At 39.7% G+C, this 15,515-nt stretch overlaps 1 long non-coding RNA gene across 1 annotated transcript in view; it reads right to left on the bottom strand.

Moving 5' to 3' along the window:
• LOC131273088 (uncharacterized) overlaps nt 1–15,515 on the bottom strand; it is a 61,828-nt gene that overhangs the window by 19,350 nt on the left and 26,963 nt on the right. The gene's annotated exons all lie outside the window — the stretch shown is intronic.

The following is a 15,515-nucleotide window of genomic DNA, read 5'->3' as shown; positions in this document are numbered from 1 at the left end:
GCTTCCATGGTTTTCCTCTTAAAGCTGTTTTTCTCTTCCGTCTGTCTCCTCCATGTCCCTTTTAGTCCCGGCTGACAGTGGTTTTGTTCATACAGAGCTCACAAAGCTTGTTGGTTTAGCATGCAGGAAGCAGGGGTTCCAAGCCTTCAGGCAGTAAGAATTTCTACAAGTCTTTCCTGGAAAACTGTATTTTCAATCTTGACTTACAAGTTCCATGTTTAGTTAATTCCTCAAATAGGCAAATAGGGCACTAATATTTGGAGGCTTGATTTCCAGAGGTATGGAAATTTCAGGAATCAGTTTCTGGTTTCTTTGTACCTAAGAATTCAGTAATTGGCTTATCTCTTTCTTCTAACATTTTGCTATAAGCTGCAAGGAGAAGCCAGGCTTTGGCCTTGAAAGCAGCAACTTCTTGCTTTCTGATGTCATACAAGAGACCTGGAGAGAGAGTGCATTTTTTAATTTTTCCCTTGTTTTCCTTTTTTTGTATGTGTGTGTGTATTTGTCTGTTGGTATATCTCCTTTTCTGTTTTTCCCCTCTTGTTCTCTCTCTTTCCTTCCTTCCACCTGCCCCTTTTTTCCCTTAGTCTTACAGACTGAAGAATGAGAGAACTAATATTTCCAGAGTGACCAGAACTTAATATTTAGAAAATTCCAGTTTACAACAAAAAATTTACCAAACATACAAGGAGATAGGAAAGTATAGCCCAGTCACAGGAAGAAAAAAGGAATTCAACAGAAAATATTTCCAAGAAAGCACAGTCTCTGAAGTTACTAATCAAAGATTTTAGAACAACTCTCACAAAGAGGATCAAAGAACTTAAGGAAAACATGGACAAAGGACTAAAGGTAACCAGGAAAACAATATATGAATAAGATGAAAATTTCAATAATAAGACAGAAATTATAAATGAAGAACCAAATGGAAATTCTGAAATTCCAAAGTGCAATCTAAGAGCAGACTGGAGAAGGCAGACAAAAGGATTGGCAAACTCAAAGACAAAGCATTTGAAACAGTCCAGGTTGAGGAGAAAAATGAAAAGAAAAAAAAAAAAGAACAGATCCTTAGGAACCTGTGGGACATATCAAGCATACCAATACACACATAATAGGAGTCTCGGAAGGAGAAGATAGATAGTTAAAGGGTCAGAAAAAATTTCTGAAGAAATAATAGCAGAAAACCTACCAGGATTTGACCAAAGATATAAACATACAAATCTGAGATGTTCAATGAATGCCAATCAGGACAAACCCAAACAGATCCTACACTGCAATATGTTATGATCAACTGCCCAATGCCAAGGACAAAGAAAGAATCTGAAAAAAGCAAGAGAGAAGCAACATATCACATATAAAAGATCCTTAGTAAGATTAATATTTGATTTTGGAATAGAAATCATGGAGAACAGAAGGCAGTAAAAACATATATTTATATATGTATACTATGTATACATAATAATACATACTATTACCCAATGTTGGCAAAGTTATCCTTCAAAATTGGGGAAGAAATTAAGACATTTCTGGACAAACAAAAACTGAGGGAGTTTATTACCACTAGATCTGCCTTACAGGAAATGCTAATGGGAGTCCTCCATGTTGAAAGGAAAGGATACTAGAGAGTACCTTGATGCTACATGAAGAAATAAAGATCTCTAGTGTCAGTAAGAATATGGATAAATGTAAATGCCAGGATTATTTCATTTTTTATTTGTAATGCTGTCTTTCACTTCTAATAAATCTTTGTTACTGGGCACACAATGAATAAAGATGTAGTTTGTCACATAAGTAGCAAAAAAGGGAGGGCTGGAGGGATGTTGGTACTGTGTATATGTAGATTACTGAAGTCAAGCTGGAATCAACACAAACTAAACTGTAATAGATTATGCTAAATGTAATCCCCATGATAACCATAAAGAAATTTTTAAAACCTTATGCAAACAGAAAGGATACATAATCCAAAGTGGCCCATTATAAAAATAGGAAAAAATCACATGATCATCTCAACTGATGCATAACAGGCATCTGACAAAATCCAGCATTGTTTCTTTTTTAGATTTTATTTTATTTTTAAAGAAGCTTTAGATTACATAAATGTTACATTGAAAATATAGGAGATTCCCATATACCTCACCTTCTCCCCCTGCCACACACACATTTTTCCCCATTAACAACATCGTTCATTAGTGTGGTACATTTGTTACAATTCATGAACATATATGAAATATTGCTACTGACCATGGTCTATAGTTTACATTATGGTTTATACTTTGCACTGCACAGTTATAGGTTTGGACAAAATGTATAATGGCCTGTATCCATCATTACAATGTCATGCAGAACAATTCCAATATCCCAGAAATGCCCCATGTTACATGTATTCTTCCCTCTCCCCTCAGAACTCCTGGTGACCACTGCCTTTATATCAGTGTTACAAGTTCTTCCATTACTAGAATAATAATAATTCTACTTTGTCCATAGTTGCATTCTGCCCTTATGTTTGTATATCCTCAATCTTGAGGTTTTGGGGATAGTGATGCCCATTCTGTTTCTGATCAAGAGGGGGGTTAGATCCCATGGGGCAGATGGATGGCACTGTCTTGCTTTTAGTTGTAGATATTCTCTTTTTTGGGATGTGAAGATATTCTGTTTTTAGTCTTGCTTTTAGTTGTAGATATTCTCTGTTTTCTGCGATCATCATCCTTTTTAGTTGTCCTGGGTGAGTCTGATGAACCGGAGAATAGGTATTGGCTGCAACTCTGCTGAGATTCAGTGCTCAACTGGCATAAGAACAGCTAGAAGATTTGCATTTCCAGGACATATTTTTAACAAGTATAGTGCTAATTATAGGTTCAGAATCAAGGAGCACAAGAAAATTATAAATGAGTCTAACTCTTACACACTGGGGAGTGGTTATATATTCCAAAGGAAGGCCCACTGATAGGTTGCCAAATTCCTGGGATTGTCTTCCCTGCCTATAGTGTCCAGATGTCCTTAGAGCACTCAGGAGCACCTTGGCTTGGGGTACTGTTTACTCCAGCAGTCAGTGAGATCCTCCTTAGACGTGCATAAGTGTAACCTCTGGAATGACCTCCCGACTCTGAAATTGCTTACATAAAAACTCATTAGCATTTAATATTTCTCCCTTTTGGTCAAGGTCATTTTCCCAATGCATTGCTAGTTAGTGCTTATAATCCCTTGACACAAGGGAGGCTGATCCCAGGGAGTTATGTCCCACACCTGGGAGTCTGCATTTTTTATCCTGCCATGTGATAAGGTTCAAACAGCTGAGGCCTGGGGAGAGATGAGCCATTTGTCTGTTTGCTTACAGCTGAAATTGGGAAGAAAGCAACAGCTGAGACTGATATACGCAGCCCAGAAAGAAACAAGCCCTACAGCAGAAGAGAGAGGACTGCAGGATCACTTAAGCACAAAGCCTCAAGAGAAGGGCCCACAGAGCTCAAGAGGAAAAGGTGAGCCTGGAGAGGAAGGCTGAGATCTGGGCAGAGATTGGTGGTCATCCTACTATCCTACATGGCAACATGCCGGAATCTACAGTAGCTGACTTTGGTGAGAAAGTATCTCTGATGGTGCCTCAGTTTGGAATTTTTATCCTGGAACTGTAAGCTATTACCCCAAATAAATCCCTTTATAAAAGCCAACAGATTTCTGGTACTTTGCATTGGTAGCCCTTTGGAAATCTGAAACAGATGGAAAAAATCATTTCATGTAAATAGTGATCAAAAGAAAGCAGTGTGGCTATATTAATATCAGACAAAATAGACTTAAGAACTGTTACAAGAGACAAAGAAGGATATTACAATATCAATGAAGGGGTCAATTCAACAAGAATATTTAATAATTATAATGATATATGTACCTAACAGCAGAGTACAAAAACATATGAAGAAAACATTGACAGAACTGAAGGGAGAAATAAACAGTTCTGCAATAGTAGTTGGCAATTTTGAACACCCCTTTAAACACCAGATAGAACACCTGAACAGATCAGTCAGGAGACAGAGGACCTGAACAACATTATAAACGAACTAGCTGTAACCAACATATATAAAACATTTCACCCAACAATGGCAGAATACACACTCCTTTCAAGTGCACACGGATCATTCTCTAGGATAGACCATATGTTAGGGCACAAGAAAAGTCTAAATAAACTTTAAAAGTAACCTCTCTGACCACATGGATGGACGCTAGGAATCAATAACAGAAGGAAAGCTGGAGAATTTACAAATAGTAAAAAATTAGACAGCATACTTAACCACCAATGGATTAAAGAAGAAATTACCAGGAAAACTAGAAAATATTTAAAAATAAATAAAAACAGACACAACATTCCAAAATTTATGGGATGCAGCAAAGGCAGCACTCAGAGGGAAATTTATAGCTATGAATGCCTAAATTAAAAAAGAGGAAAGAGATACCTACCTGAATGAAGGGGGGCAAGATGGCAGCAGAGTAAGGAGCTCCAAGAGTTAGCTCATCTACAGTTCAATTAGTAATTAGCCAGAGTTATCTAAAGCATCTGTCTGGGGAGCCCAGGAGACCAGAATAGCATCCTGAAACATCCATGTAAGTACAGGAGGAGGAGACTGCCCATCTGCGTGAAGATTTATGAGCAGAACACTCCACACTGCAGAGGTCAGTGCCCATCCCCCGCTGGTGGCACAAGACACCTTGGGAGCTATTCTCTGACTGGAGTTGGAAGCTCCATTTCAAAACAATGGGGGAGGAAGAGATGGTTGGGCACCAATTTCAGCTACTCATTAGTAAATTCAAATGGCTAAAGTCCAATCCTAAGAACAGCTAAAGTTTGAACCTAAAACAGAAAGAGGCTGGTAGCCTCCATTTAAACTCCATCCCCAGCATGAGGGTAAAGAGGAAAGCAGGGCAGATTGAAAATCACAGTGAAGGTAAGGACTGGCTTCTTTCCACTCAGGATGGATTGCAGCCCCAGCCTAGGCTGCAGCCTCTGCTCCAGCAGAGAGAAAGTTGAGGGGACATGTATCAGCCTCTCCAGGCAACTGCAGGTGCTGCTGACCCATCTGGACTAGACTGGTGTGCAAACCTGTAGAAATATCTCCAACCACAATAAGATAGGAGGGGGGCAGTGTTTCCTCAACCTCTCAGGACAGCTTCAGGCACTTTTGGCCCACATAAACCAGATTATTGGAAACATTTGTGGCTCCATTCCCACCCCTGACAGAGCGGGAGGAGGGACAGTGCTCCCTCATCCTGCCCAGGCAACTACAGTTGCTTTCAGCCTGAAGACTAGATTGCTGGGCACATCAGAGGCTTCATCCCTGCCCCAAAGAAGGATGCAGCATGGAGATTTATCAGTCTCTCCAGGAAACTACAGATGGTCTTGGTCTACACATTTTGGATTACGGCATGTGGCTGTGGCTCCATCCCAAACCTTGGCAGGGGAGAAGGGTGGGAGAAACTTAATCAGTTCCTGGGGCAATGCAGGCAGCTTCAACTTCCATGGCTTACATTACCAAGTGCATCCTTGGCCCCTATTCCACACCAACAAGGGAGAAAGGGCAAGAAACAGATGAAAAAGAGCTGGAAAAATTCAGATTGGCTAAACATAAGCCACTATATAAGTTTCAAATTAAGTTGAACCAAGTATCAAAGAGACATTGTAGCAGAAAGCCAATCAAATAGGAAGCCCTCGACTAAAAAGACAAAAGGGGCCAAGAATAAATAAATCTAGCAAATCAGATGCCAAGATAACAAAAAATTACAGTCCATACCAAAAAGAAAGATATGGCCTAGTCAAAGGAAAAAAACAGCCTCCAGATGACATAAAGGAGTTAAGACAACCAACCATAGGTGTTCAAACAAATCTCCTTAATAAACACAATGTGATGGCTAAAGAGATTAAGGACATCAAGAAGACACTGGGTGAGCACAAAGAATCCGAAGGCATCTGTATTAGTCAGGGTTCTCTAGACTCAACAAGGGATATCTGTCGATAAGAGATTTATCAGAGTCTCTCATGTAGCCGTGGGGATGCACCAGGTTCCACAGGCGGGCTGCAACCAGGACCTCTGATGAAAGTCCAGTGAAGATTCTTGACAAGTCATCTTGCTGTGTCAGCTCTTCATGTGTGCATCACCACTCCTGGGCAGACTGCACTTTTTTCGTGTGGGGTGGCTCTCCTTATGGAGCACACTCCTTGTGTGTGGGGCTCACCTATGCAGGGGCCACTTCTGCGTGGCACAGCACTCCTTGCACACATCAGCACTGCACGTTGGCCAGCTTCACCACACAGGTCAGGAGGCCCTGGGTTTGAACCCTAGACCTCCCATGTGGTAGGCAGATGCTCTATCAGTTGAGCCAAATCCACTTCCCTGATCCTTTCTTCTGCCTCCTCAAATCTGTTGTTATATGCCTCCACAGTATTTTAATTTCATTTATTGTGCCTTTCATTCTCATAAGAATGGCTGTTTTTCTATGGGTGCTGTGATGGTTAGGCTATTGTGTCAACTCAGCCAGGCAATTGTGCCCAGTTGTTTCCTCAAGCAAGCACTGGGCTAACTGTAATACAAGGGCACTTACGGACTTTAGTCACCATTGACTTTACTGCAGTGGTAAATCATAGATAGCTCGTTATAATTACATCAGTCAGGGAGATTGCCATCAGCAATGAGTGATGCTTAACCCAGTCAGCTGGATCCCTTAAAAGGGGAATTGATTCCAGCATTGAGTGAGAATTTCCCAGCTCATCTTCGGACAGTCAAGGTAAAATCAGATCGTGATTCTATAAGTAGAATGACACCTAATGTTTTGGTGCTCTCATTTCTTGAGGACCAATAGCAGATTTGACGACAAGTGTTGGCTTGAGGTCTGATTTTTTTAAAGTAGAATTCAACCTAATGATGTAAGTACACAAGTTTGTATGGGAAAAACTGTACGAAAACGAAAACTTAGATTGAATAGTAATCGAAATCTTATTGTGATAGAGAATGGGAAGTTTTGGTGCCATAAATTCTCCCTTCATGGTGGTGAACTTAAATCAGTTGAAAAGTATTTCTGTACCACAACTCACTCTTCAATAAAAGTTTGCTTTAAGTCATTGTAACATTTAAAAAAAAAAAGTGAAGGTTGGGAGAAGATATTCCATGCATACAGTAACCAAAAATAAATAAGTAAATAAATAAAAAGGTGGAGGTAGCTATACTTCTATTGGATGAAGTACACTTTAAAAGCAAAACTGTTATTAGAGACAGAGAAAGTCATTATAAACTGATGAAAGGGCCAATTACCTGGAGGAAATAATCATAAATGTATATGCATTGAACAAGGACGTCCCAAATTACATTGAGCAAATACTGGCAAAACGGAAGGGAGAGAGAAGCTGATGGAGCTCAGGTGATTGAGGAGGTCTTGGGTTTGGTTCCCTGTGTGCCTCATGGAGAAGACAAGCAGGACAGCAAGCTGGCATGATAGGGCTGGCATGGTGAGCTGATGCAATAAGATGATGTAACAAGGAGACACAGAGGAAAGACAATGAAAGACACAACAAAGCAGGGGGAGGAGGTGGCTCAAGAGATTGAGTGCCTCTCTCCCACATGGGAGGTCCCAGGTTCAGTTCCCAGTGCCCCCTAAAGAGAAGATAAGTAAATGCAAAGAGCACACACTGAATGGACAGAGAGCAGACAGCGAACACAAACAAGGGGGAGGGGTCCTACATAAAAATCTTAAAAAAAAAAAACAAAAAAAAACTGAAGGGAGAAACAGATATCTCTACAACAATATTTAGAGGCTACAATACACCACTCTCATCACTGGATAGATCACCTGGGCAGAGGATCAATAAAAAAAGAGAGTTTGAATAATATGTTAAATGAACTAAATCTAACAGACAACATTACACTCTCAAACAGGGGGATATACATTCTTCTCAAGTGGTCCTGGATCTTTCTCCAGGATAGACCATATGTTGGGTGACAAAGTAGATGTAGATCTCAATAAATTTGAAAAGACTGAAACGATACAGGGAAGTGGGTGTGGCTCAAGTGAATGGGCTCCCGTTTACCATATAGGAGGTCAAGGGTTCGATTCCCAGGGTCTTCTGATGAAGGCATGCTAGCCTACGTGGTGAGCTGTCCCAAGCAGAGAGCTGGCCAGTGCAGGAATGCTGGCCCACATGGAGTGCTGGCCAGCATGGAGAGCTGGTGCAGCAAGATGATGCAACAACAACAACAAAGATACATAGAGGAGAGGCAATAACAGATGCAGCAGACCAGGGATCTGAGGTGGTGCAAAAAATTGAGCATGTTTTTCCCACTCCAGAAGGTCCCAGGATCAGTTCCTGGTGCCGCCTAAGGAGAAGACAAGCAGACACAGAAGAACACATAGTGAATGGACACAGAAAGCAGATAGTGAGTGTAAAACAACAAGGTGGGAGAGAAATAAATTTTTTTCTTAGGATTTATTTATTCTCCCCTGCCCCCCATTCTCTGCTCTCTGTGTCCATTTGCTGTGTGTTCTTTCATGTCTTCTTGTATTCTCATTAGGAGGCTCCAAGAACTGATTCTGGGACCTTCTGGAGTGGGAGAGAGGTGATTACTCTCTTGCACCACCTCAACTCCCTGCTCTGCTACGTTTTCTAATTGTCTCTCCTCTGTGTCTCTTGTTGCATCATCTTGCTTTGCCAGCTCTCCACATTGGCCAGCCCTTCTGTGTGGGGTGGCTTTTCATATGCAGGGCGGCACTCCTACATGGGGTGGCATTCCCATGTGGGCCAACACTCCGTTGGGCCAGCTTGCCCTCACCAAGGGCCCTGGGCATCAAACCCTGGACCTCCTATATGTAATGGGAGCCCATTTGTTGAGCCACATCCATTTCCCAGAACTAAATCTTAAAAAAAAAAAAAAAAAACTATACAAAGCACTTTCTCTGATCATAATGGAATAAACCTAAAAATCAAAAACAGGCAGAAAAAGGGAAATTTCACAAATATATAGAAATGAAACAGGTATATTAGTTAGTCAAAGGGGTGCTGATATAAAATACCAGAAATCAGTTGGTTTTTATAAAGGGTATTTATTTGGGGTAGAAGCTTACAGCTACCAGGCCATAAAGCTTAAAGTTACTTCCCTCACCAAAGTCTGTCGTCACATGTTGGAGCAAGAGCTGCAGATGTTCAGCCTTCCTTTCTCTCTTAAGGCTCTATGGTCCCAGCTTCTTCCAATGTCAGCTGTAGGCTGGGATAAGTCTCATCTCTCTTCCAGGGCTTGTTTCTCTCGGGGCTCAGCTGCTCTTTTCTCTCCATAAGATCAGCTGTAGACTACCAGGTTCTCTAGGCTTTGCCTCTCTGCTGGGGCTCAACTCTCTCCTGTGTGTTCACTTCCCAGGCTCTGGCTCAAAACTCCCAATGCTGTCTTTTGCCATGTCTTATCTGTGAGTTGCCACCCACCAAAGGGCCGAGACTCAGTGCTCTACTAATTTGGCCCAATCAAAGCCCTAATCATAATCAAATAAAAACCTCAGGCAGACCAGTTTACAAACATAATCCAATATCTATTTTTGGAATTCATAAACAATATCAAACTGCTACAATGGTACACTATTAAATAATCAGTGCGTCAAAGAAGAAATTGCAAAGAAATCAATAAATATCTCAAGACAAATAAAAACAAGAACACAAGATATCAGAACCTATGGAATATAGCAAAAGTAGTGCTGAAAGGGAAATTTATAGCCCTCAATTCTTGGATTAAAAAGGAAGAAAGAACTAAAATCAACAACCTAACTACACAGCTGGAGGAACTAGAAAAAGAACAGCAAGCTATGCCCAAAGCATGAAGAAGGAGTGAAATAAAATCAGAGCAGAAATAGATGAAATTGAGAACAAAAAAATAAGAGAATTAACAAAACTGAAAGTTGGTTCTCTGAGAAGACTGACAAAATTGACAAACCCTAAGCTAGACTGACAAAGAAAAAAAGAGAGAATATGCCTATAAATAAAATCAGAAATGAAAATGGGAACATTACTACTTACTCCACAGAAATAAGAGAGATCATGAGAGAATACTATGAACAACTGGACACCAACAAACTAGACAATATAGATAAAATGGAAAAGTTCCTAGGAACATACAACCCACACTGATCCTGGAAGAAACAGAAGACCTCAACAAACCAACCATAATCAGAGAGATTGAAAGTTATCAAACAACTTCCTAAAATGAAAAGCCCAAAACCAGATGGCTTCACAGATGAATTCTACCAAATATTCAAAGAAGATTTAATTCCAAACCTACTCAAATGCTTCCAAAAAATGAACAGGAAGGAACATTACCAAGCTCATTATATGAAGCCAATATCACCCTAACACCAAAACCAGGTAAAGATATTACAAAAAAAGAAAATTAGGGAAGCAGATGTGGCTCAAATGATTGGGCTTCTGTCTACCATATGGGAGGACCCAGGTTTGATCCCAGGGGACTTCTGGTAAAGGCATGCCCACGCGGCAAGCCACGTGCCTGAGCAGCAAGCCACACAGCCAGATGATGGCACAAAAAAGAGACAAAGGGGAGAGTCAAGGGGAGATGCAACAGAAACCAGGAACTGAGGTGGCACAAGTGACAGGGGACCTCTTTCCACATCAAAGGACCCCAGGATCGAATCCTGGTGAATCCTAGAGGAGAAAATGAAAAGAGGAGACAAAAAGAGAAAGACACAGAAGCTCACACAGCGAATGGACACAGACAGCAAAAACAGCTAGGTAGGGGGTGGAGGGAAGAAGGAAAAAACCATTAATTCAAAAAATTTATTAAAAAGGAAAAAAAAAGAGGGAAACGGATGTGGCTCAAGCAGTTGGCCTCCCATCTACAAGGTCAACGGTTCGAGGGCCTCCTGGTGAAGGCAAGCTGGCCTACATAGACTGCTGGCCCAAGTGGGAGTGCCACCCGGTGTGGGAGTGCTGCCCCGCATAGGAATGCTCCCCTGCACAGGAGTGCCAGCCAACGTAGAGAGCTGGTGCAGCAAGATGACACAACAAAAAGAGACACAGAGGAGAGACAATAAGGAACACAGTAGTACAGGTTGCTGAGGTGGTACAAGAGAATGATCACCTCTCTCCCACTCCAAAGGTCCCAGGATTGGTTTCTGGAGCCACCTAATGAGAATACAAGCAGACACAGAAGAACACACAGTGAATGGACACAGAGAAGAGACACCAAGGGGTGGGGGTGGGAGAAATAAATAAATACATAAATCTTAAAAAAAAAAAAAATTAGAGACCCATTTCCCTAATGAATGGTAAGGGAAAAATCCTCAACAAAATACTCACTAATAAAACCCAACAACACATTAAAAGAATTATTCATGATGATCAAGTGGGTTTTATCCCAGGCATACAAGAGCAGTTCAACACAAGAAAATCAATCAGCATAATACACCATATAAATAAATCAAAGAAGAAAAATCACATGATCATCTCTATTGATACAGAAAAGGCATCTGATAAAATCCAGCATTCTTTCTTGATAAAAACACTCCAAAATATAAGAATCAAAGGAAATTTCCTCAACATGATAAAGGGCATTGCATTAGTCAGCTAAAGGGGTGCTGATGCAAAATACCAAAATTGGGTGGTTTTTATAGAGGGTATTTATTTGGGGTAGGAGCTTAAAAATACCAGGCCATAAAGCGTAAATTATTTTCCTCAGCAAAGTCTATTTTCACATGTTGGAGCAAGATGGCTGCTGACATCTGTTATGGTTCAGACTTCCTGGGTTCCTCTGGGCTCAGCTCCTGTTTTCTCCACAAGGATAGCTGTAGACTATGAGGTTCTACAGGCTTTGCCTCTCTCCACAAGGTCAGTTGTACACTATCAGGTGAATGGCTCTCTCTCTTTCTCCGGGGCCCAGCTTAAGACTTCATCATCAGACTTCCGAATCAAACTCCAACATCAAAACTCCAACATTAAGAACCCCCAACTCTGTCCTTTGCCATGCCTTTTATCTGTGAGTCCCCACCCACCAAAGGGTGGGGACTCAATGCCCTACTGACACAAGAGATTTACATAATTACTTAATCAAGTAAATCCAATATAATCTAATATGCCCAGAGGAAAAGATCAATTTACAAACATAATACAATATTTCTTTTCGGAATTCATCAATAATATCAAACTGCTACAGGCATATATGAAAAATCCACAGCTAACAATGTACTCAATAGTGAAAGATTGCAAGCTTTCCTGTTGAGATTGGGAACACAACAAGGATGCCCACTGTCACCACTGTTGTTCAATACAGCACTGGCGGTTCTACCTAGAGTAATCAGGCAATAAAAAGAAATAAAAGGTATCCAAACTAGAAAGAAAGAAGCAAAATTTTTGTTATTTGCAGATGATATGATCCTATATCTAGAAAATCCAGAAAAACTACAACAAAGCTACTAGAGCTAGTAAACAAATTCAGCAGGGTGGCAGGATACAATATTAATATGCAAAAGACAGTAGTGCTTCTATACACTAGTAATGAGATAGCTGAGGAGGAAGTCAGGAAAAAAAATTCCATTTACAGTAGTGACAGAAGGAATAAAATATTTAGGACTAAACTTAACCGAGGATGTAGGCACTTGTATTCAGGAAACTACAATGCATTGCTAAAATAAATCCAAGAAGACCTAAATAAATAGAAGAACATTCCTTGTTCATGGATGGGAAGACTAATTATTGTTAAAATGACAATTCTACCCAAATTGATATACAGATTCAATACAATCTCAATAAAAATTCCAACAGGCTTTTTAGAAGAAATGGAAAACCCAATTATCAAATTTATTTGGAAAGATAAAGGACCCCAAATATCCAGAAACATCTTAAAAAGGAAGAATGAAGTTGGAGAACTCTCACTTCTGGACTTTAAATCACATTACCTAGCTTTAGATGACATTTTATTTTTTTATTGGTAGAAAAAATAAAAATAAAAATAACCCCAGCATGGTACTGGCATAAAGACAGACATATAAACCAATGGAACCTTACTGATGGTTCAGAAACAGACCTCACATTTATGGTCAAGTGATTTTTGACAAGGCTGTCAAGCCCACCCAGCTGAGGCAGAACAGTCTATTTAAAAAATGGTGCTGGGAGAACTGGATACCCAATCAAAAAGAAAAAAAAAAAGAACCCTATCTCACACCTTATACAAAAATTAACTCAAAATGGATCAAAGACCTAAATATAAAAACAAGAACTATAAAATTCCAAGAAGAAAATGTAAGGAATCATCTTCAAGACCTGGTGGTAGGTGGTGCATTCTTAAACCTTATACCAAAAGCAGGAGCAATGAAAGAAAAAATGGATAAATGGGACCTATAGCAGTTTGATATGGTTATGAATTCTAAAAACAGATATTGGATTATGCTTGTAATCTGATCTGTACCCAGGCATGATTGAGTTATGATTACATCAAGGGGTGGGGACTCACAGATAAAAGACATGGCAAAGAAGAGAGTTGAGGGTTTTCTAATGTTGGAGTTTTGATGTTGGAGTTTGATGCTGAAGACTTAAACTGGAACCCTGGGAAGGTCAGCATGTAGAGGAAAGAGAAGCCAGCCCCAGGAAGGAAGGAAACTTGAACCCAGAGAAAAGCAAGCCCCAGGAATGTGGGAACCCAGGAAACCTGAACTCCTGCAGACGTCAGCAGACATCTTGCTCCAAATAGACTTTGGTGAGGGAATTAACTTATGGTTTATGGCCTGGTAACTGTAAGCTCCTACCCCAAATAAACACCCTTTATAAAAACAACAAATTTCTGGTATTTTGCATTAGCACCCATTTGGCTGACTAATATAGGACCCCTTCAAACTTAAATACTTTTGTGCTTCAAAGGACTTTGTCAAGAAGGTAGAAAGGAGAAAATACTTGGAAACTACATTATCTGATAAGGGTTTGATTTCTATGCTATATAAAGAGATCGTACAATTCAACAACAAAAAGAGCAAGCAACCCAATTTAAAAATGGGCAAAAGGCTTAAACAGATATTTCACCCAAGAGGAAATACAAATGGCAAAAAAAGCACATGATAAAAATGTTCAATATCAATAGCTATTAGGGAAATGCAAATCAAAACTACAATGGGATATCATCTCATACCTCACAGAATGGCCATTACTAAAAATAAAAATTAAAAAAAACAGAAAAAACAAGTGCTGGAGAGGATGTAGAGAAAGAGGTACACTCCTTCACTGTTGGTGGGAATGTAGAACTGCCATAATTTCATCAATTCCTCTAGTAGGAACATATGCAGAAGAAGTAAAAACAGTGTTGTGAACAGACATTTTCACACTCATGTTCATGGGGGCATTATTCATTTTGCTAAAAGATGAAAATAGTCCAAGTACCCATCAACCAAATAATGGAAAAACAAAATGTTGTATATGCATATATGGGATACTAAGTTGTTATAAGAAGAAAGGAAATTGGGATGTATATGATAACATGGATGAACTTTGAGGACATTATGCTAAGTGAAATAAGCCAGATACAGGAGGGCAAATACTGTATGGTCTCACCAACATGAACTAAATATGAAGAAAAAAACACATGGAGTTAAAACCTGGACTACAGGTTACTAGGAGATGGGATGAAAACTGAGAAGGGGTACTCATGCTTAGTATATGTAGAATTTTCAATTAGCTTCACTGTAAAAGTGTGAAAATGGATAGAGTTGATAGTAACACACTACAGTGAGTATAACTAACAAAACTGGTTTATAAATGAGATTGTAGCTGAAAAGGGTAGTTTAGGGATGTAAATGTCAATTGAAAGAAAGCTAGAGAATTATCTGGGGACTGAATAAAGCAGTGAATCCATAGGTAGATGAGGATTGTGGTTAATAGTACAAATACAAGAATGTTCTTCTATGAACTAGAACAAATGTGCCTCACATAATGTGATGCATGGGAAAAATACAAATAATGTAACTTATGGACTATAGTTAACAGCAATATCGTACTAATATTGAACAAAGTCAAACATACTATATCAACATTAAAGGTCAATAATGGGGGTATGGGATTTTTTCTTTTGGACTAAGGAAAACGTGCAGAGGTTTACTGAAGGGATGACTGCACAACACTGTAAGGAAAGGGAGAGCCACTGAGTGTACACTTTGGATAGAATGTACAAGACAAGGGACTGTATAACATAATAAACCATGTGGTGGAAGATGGACGTGGTTAACAGTACAATTATGAGCGTGTTCTTTCATGAACTATATAACAAAGGTACAATAATAATACATGGTGTTAATAATAGGGAGTGTATGGAAAAATATACCAAGTATCCACTACAGACCACAGTTAGTGGTAATTGTCTGATCATGTTCTTTTATAATCTGTAACAAATGTTCCACAACAATGTAAGGTATTGGTGGAGAGGTCACGTATCGAAATTCTGCACATTATACATGACTGTTTTGTAAGCTCACAACTTACCTAATAAAAAAAAAATAGTACCTACATGACA

The sequence above is a fragment of the Dasypus novemcinctus genome, chromosome 13, assembly GCF_030445035.2.
Source record: "Dasypus novemcinctus isolate mDasNov1 chromosome 13, mDasNov1.1.hap2, whole genome shotgun sequence".
Classification (NCBI taxonomy): domain Eukaryota; kingdom Metazoa; phylum Chordata; class Mammalia; order Cingulata; family Dasypodidae; genus Dasypus; species Dasypus novemcinctus.
Note: the sequence above shows the minus strand (reverse complement) of the source record. Positions and strands in the feature narration are given on the sequence as shown.